The sequence below is a fragment of the Mytilus californianus genome, unplaced genomic scaffold (assembly GCF_021869535.1).
Source record: "Mytilus californianus isolate M0D057914Y unplaced genomic scaffold, xbMytCali1.0.p SCAF_7, whole genome shotgun sequence".
NCBI classification, from domain to species: Eukaryota; Metazoa; Mollusca; class Bivalvia; order Mytilida; family Mytilidae; genus Mytilus; species Mytilus californianus.
The window spans coordinates 16759686-16765295 of record NW_026262723.1 but is presented as its reverse complement, the minus strand read 5'-3'; the positions used below and the strand labels follow the sequence as shown (position 1 = coordinate 16765295).

At 31.6% G+C, this 5610-nt stretch overlaps 1 long non-coding RNA gene across 1 annotated transcript; it reads left to right on the top strand.

The window, feature by feature from the left end:
* The first annotated feature begins 2085 nt into the window (after nucleotides 1–2085).
* Nucleotides 2086–5610, top strand: LOC127708042 (uncharacterized). The gene is made up of 3 exons (XR_007985133.1): nucleotides 2086–2272; nucleotides 3876–3964; nucleotides 5529–5610. It is a non-coding gene; the product is annotated as an uncharacterized LOC127708042 (long non-coding RNA).

Here is a 5610-nt window from a genome sequence, read left to right as displayed (position 1 = left end):
TGATAAGCCGTGATTTAGAAATATCATCACCACTCGGGTAGTAACGTCAACAAGTCAGGCACAGACAACATTGAAAGAAGAAACAAAACAGAAATATCCACACATGACATTCAGATTGGTCATAGTAATCAGCTGGTAATGATATTTAGGGTAATGAAATCATTTTTAGAAAATGTTAAACGAGTCCGCGGCACAAGTTTTCCCGATGTACTCGGTTTTACAAAAAGTCATCATGCAGTGCTGTTTGCAACGCCGTATCCTTCAATTTCATTAAAGACATAAACTTGAACGGTGTATAAAATGCTTGCAAAAGTGAGAAAACAACATAAACGGCAACGCGTATAGAGATTTTATTTAAATGAAAAACTGATTGATTAAACGATTACTCCGGAAGAATTCCGATTTTGATTCCGTTTTATATTTTATTTTAGCTCTCCACGTGTGAGGTAGAAAAGGTAAACAAAAACAAAGTTTCTTTTTTTCTCTCTTTTGAAATAAGCTATATAAAAAAAAAACAGGCAGCTAATTAGTACCTATTGCAAGATTGTCATATTTACATAAAAGTGTAAGCAAATTCAGTTCTAGAATTAACAAATGAAATTTGTTCGGTGTAGAAAATAAACATTTACCGGGATTGCGGCTTGCCAAACTGAAAACACCATGGACCTGCTAACGCACAAATTCTTCATTAGAGAAGACGTTTAAGAACTAACATGACGGTACCCAAATTGCACCTATTTTGACAGTTTTTCACCTACGTTTTTTTATGATGCAGACAAAATGTCCAATCTGTTTATTTTGTAGATGTATACTTGTTTACTATATAGTTAAACCAATTTAATTTTGAATCCATATTGAATCATAGAAAAATGAGTATGAACCGACCTCCAAACGATCCAGGATTCCATTATGAGGAGTACCCAAATTGCATTGGCCAGACGGCCATGCTTAAATTCACATCCTTATTATTGACCTTAAGAATTGAATAACAGCTAGATGTTTTGTTCCATTTCTTCAAATATTAAGAACAATTTGACATTAGTCCATGCTTACTATATCCATTTTAGGCATTTAATAAGAAATGTTGACTTTTTGAGAACGTCGCATGAAGACAATTCCGTAGATTTACTTTTTCCAGTGAAAGCTTCATCTGTTGATCATTTACTGTGAACGTTTTGTGTATATCTAAATATATTCAGCTATGTTAAAAGACGTGTGTAATGTCAAATCATAAAAATACCAAGTGTTTATTCTTAAAGAAAACTTGTAAGATTTCCACAGCTGTTTTTGTTGAATATGTGCAATTTGGGTACTGTGACGCTATATCTCTTCTCTACAGAGCTTAGTATAGTGACAATCTATTTTCGTATTGGATAATGTATCTGGTTTAAAAAAAACAGTTTGCCACAAGTATTTAGTGACAATCTATTACTGTATTAGATAATGTATCTGGTGTGATTTTTTTTATTATTTTACCACTGAATGAATCACCAATCAAACTATATAAATAGATTGAAGTTGAAAAAAAATATCTGGAAAATTAACTGAATCCCAAGACAGAATGAATAATATAATTATAACTTTTTTGTTATGCCCCACTGCTAGTCGAAGGGGCATTAACTTTTACAGTTGTCATGATGTCCATCCATACATATGTCTGTCTGTACAGAAATTGGTTTCCATTTTCTTACTTTATTTGCACACAATTATTTTTTTCACAGAACACAGATCAATTTGATTCGAATTTGAGTGGCATCACTTTGACCGTTCGTGAGTTATGCCCCTTTATTAACGCAAAAATTGCTGAATCTTTCTTTTCTAGTCTCTAACTTTAGTTTGTCCCAACAAATGTTATAAAACTATGATACACCACTTATTACCACAAAACACAGATCAAGTTTAAATTTGACTCCCGTCACTGTAACCGTTCTTGAGTTACATGTATTTATGCTCCTTTATTATTAAATGGAAAAAATTGCCAAATCTGTGGTGGATCCGACAAACTTTTGTATACCGATTTTATTTATTTAGCTATGATTTACAAAATTCAGAAAAGGTTGAGAAGCATTTTAATTCTAAGGAATTCCAACCTGAAGCAAGTTGTACCAATGGAATTGATGGAAGCCCCCATTAGAACACTGTGCATAACTGGGGTTGCAACTTCACCATCGAATACAGCATCTAGTTCATCAAAGATGACCTATGCTGAAGTGGTGAGACTTCCTGTGCATGCAACAGGTCAGACCAATCTAAAACCACGTTTGATATTAAGGTATGAAAATAATGTCTAATATTGTAAGAATGAATGGAACATATGCCGGAGGAATGTCTGTCATTTTTTGTTTTTATACACCCTACAAACAAAGTTTTGGGAGATACATAAACAAAATTATTATGTTTCTCCAATTCTTAAGTATTATATATATATATAAACAGTCACATATATAACGGTCTGATTTTTTAAACAGAATTTTCAGATTTACTTTACATTTAATAAACAAAGCATACATGTAGATGTACCCGAACTGAGTCATATGCTGCATGAGAAAGGGTCCCGGTATTTTGATTGCAGGATTTGAAAAAAAAAATAAGCGATACTTATTTATAATAGTCTATATGTTGAAAAGTCATGCACACTTAAGATTCTTTCATGAGAGTGACACATTGTTCATTTTCTAAAATAAAACAGGATATACTGTAGATACAAGACAAAATGTATACTGTACTGAACAAATCAAGCGTAAGAAAATAAATCATGTAGACAAATGAAATATACTTGGAAATTGCCCGAACAAATATTGCCTCTACAGCTGCCCCAAAGAGCCCACTCTTAACGAAATTTGCAGAAAGGGTCTTTTACATATATGTACTATAGTTTAGTTACTATCTCCCTTTACGTTTAATATGACATGCTGGCTATGAAATTTAATAATAATTAAACTACAAGCCATCCGCTGTACTGTGGATTCACTTATTTTTGTGGGTACAATGTACCAATTTTCGTGGATTGCGGAAAACTTGCATTTTCGTGGATATTTGATTTTGTGGTTTTGCAAAAGTCTTCATAAACCCTTATTGAAAATATGTAATTCGTTGAACATTTAATTTATTGGTTTAGCTGTACCCAAGAAATCCACGGAAATTGGTATCCAACGAATAATAATGAATCCACAGTATTTCAAAAGGCTATCTGTTTCTTCAGAAAATAACCAGATTTACTTTTTCCAGTGAAAGCTTCATCTGTTGATATTTACTGTGAACGTTTTGTATATATTTAGATATATTCAGCTATGTTAAAAGACGTGTGTAATGTCAAATCATAAAAATACTAAGTGTTTATTCTTAAAGAAAACTTGCAAGATTTCCACAGCTGTTTTTGTTGAATATATGCAATTTGGGTACTCGGTGCAGTATCCAACGAATAATAATGAATCCACAGTATTTCAAAAGGCTATCTGTTTCTTCAGAAAATAACCATACTTTGTGTAGAGATTACATTTTTGTAACACGTGACTGAACAACAAATAGAAAGAACAATACTGTTATACAATTCTATAAGGAATCATTCAAAAATGTTAAAGAGGTACACCAAAAAATTAAAAAAAGTTTTCCCCGTTTTCTAGCAACCCGACTTTTAACTTAATTGCAATAAAGATTTATAATAAATATAAAAATAGTAGTGCTGGATGGGGGATTTCCTTGTGTGAGTTGACTCAAAGTGCTAGTTTATTCAGGTTACACACATTTTATATTTGTAAATGCAGTTTTTATGTTAAGTGTACATATCACTGAAATAAAAGCTAATATTTTAAAAAATATCATATTTTTTGTTATTGGTTAATAAAGTTATTTTTTTTTTTGAATTTTGATTACAGAGTATGGAAATGAAGAAATCAATTGGAGTCCCTGCATTTAAAAGGAGGAGTGTGTCTTCAGTTGAGATTGGTAGAAAAAAAGAAAAACAGTTAGCATATTATTTTGAATAGTATGACTACAAATGGCCATTTATAATAGTATATATATATACATATAGTCATTAATAATATTATACCATAGCAAAACATCAGATAGTATTTTGTACGTTTAATGGTTTTTTTTTTATTTGGCTGATAAATCCAACAATGACATGAATAAAATCAAAATTTTCTTTTCGTTTTATACCAGCTATATGCATGATAAATGTTATATACATTTTCCAGAATAAAGTGTTTATAAAATCTATGATGGAAAATAAATGCTGTATTTTTTATTCATAAATATCAAATGTTAAATAATTAATCCCAAAAAAATAAATCTTAAAATTCTTAATTTAATCTTGCAGATGAAGAAGTGGCACTTATGAAACAGGGTTGGTCATTGTTGCATTACTCTTTATTTGTTTATCTTTTGTTTTGCTCCACTATGCATTATTTCATTTGTTAACAATTTTACAAAGGGTTTCTCCAGAAAAAAAATACAAAGGTGTTTGAGTTGGAACTACATATTTATTTTAAGATACCTACATAAGAATGATAATTATTTTGCCATTAAACCTTAAAAAGTGTATTTCTGAACCCCTTTTTACTTTTTCCTGGTAAATCTCTTACAAGAATGCATGCTCTTATTGTTTTGAACGTCTAGAAACATGGCCCTATTACACATGATACATGTTCTTTCAAGAGGAATTAATTAATATTTAGATAAGATAGATATGCAAGTTACATGTAAAAAGTAAAGTAACAAAAATACCGAACTCCGAGGAAAATTCAGAATGATTGATTGATTGATTGATGGTGTTTTAATGCCACTTTTAAGCGCCACATTTGGGCTATTTCGTGGCGGTCAGTTTTTATAGGTGGAGGAAGCCTGAGTGCCCGGAGAAAACCACCGACCTTCGATAGGAAAACTGACAATCCTAGTCAATTAAGATTGGAGTCGAGTGCACCTGCACGAGCGGGGTTCGAACTCACAACCTCAGTGTTGACTGGCTAGTGATTACAGTAGTAGAACTACTAAGACCACTTGGCCACAGAGGCCCCGTAAATTCAGAATGTAAAGTCCGTTATCAAATGGCAAAATCAAAAGCTCAAATACATGAAGCAAATCAGAAAACAACTGTCATATTCCTGACTTGGTACAGGCATTTTTTATGAAGGAAATGATGGATTTAACCTGGTTTTATAGCTTTTTTTAGTAAAACAATATTTAAAGAATAATAAGATCGTTAGAAACAAAGCAATTGACCTAATCATCATGCATGAAAGTAACTGCACGGTATTATGCTTTGGTCACTATAATGCATGGAGAGATTATGAATTGTGCCTATTTGATACAGCACTGATACAAAAAAAAACTAAAAAGAGATAATGAATGGCCATTGATATAATTTTGAAGTGGACTCACTTACACATGAGCTGAAAAAAATTAAAACCTACCAACAAAATTACTTAATGATTGTACAACTACTGAAATCCCTTTTCTTTTAGTTTAAGACTGTTTAATTTTTTAGTTACTTTCATTTCATATTTAATATTGTGCATTTTTAATAGATACAGGGTAAAGACGAGTAATCTAGTGTTTAGGGTCACAAAGGATGTGGCTGTTGTCCTACCAAACAAAGCTTTACTGTAA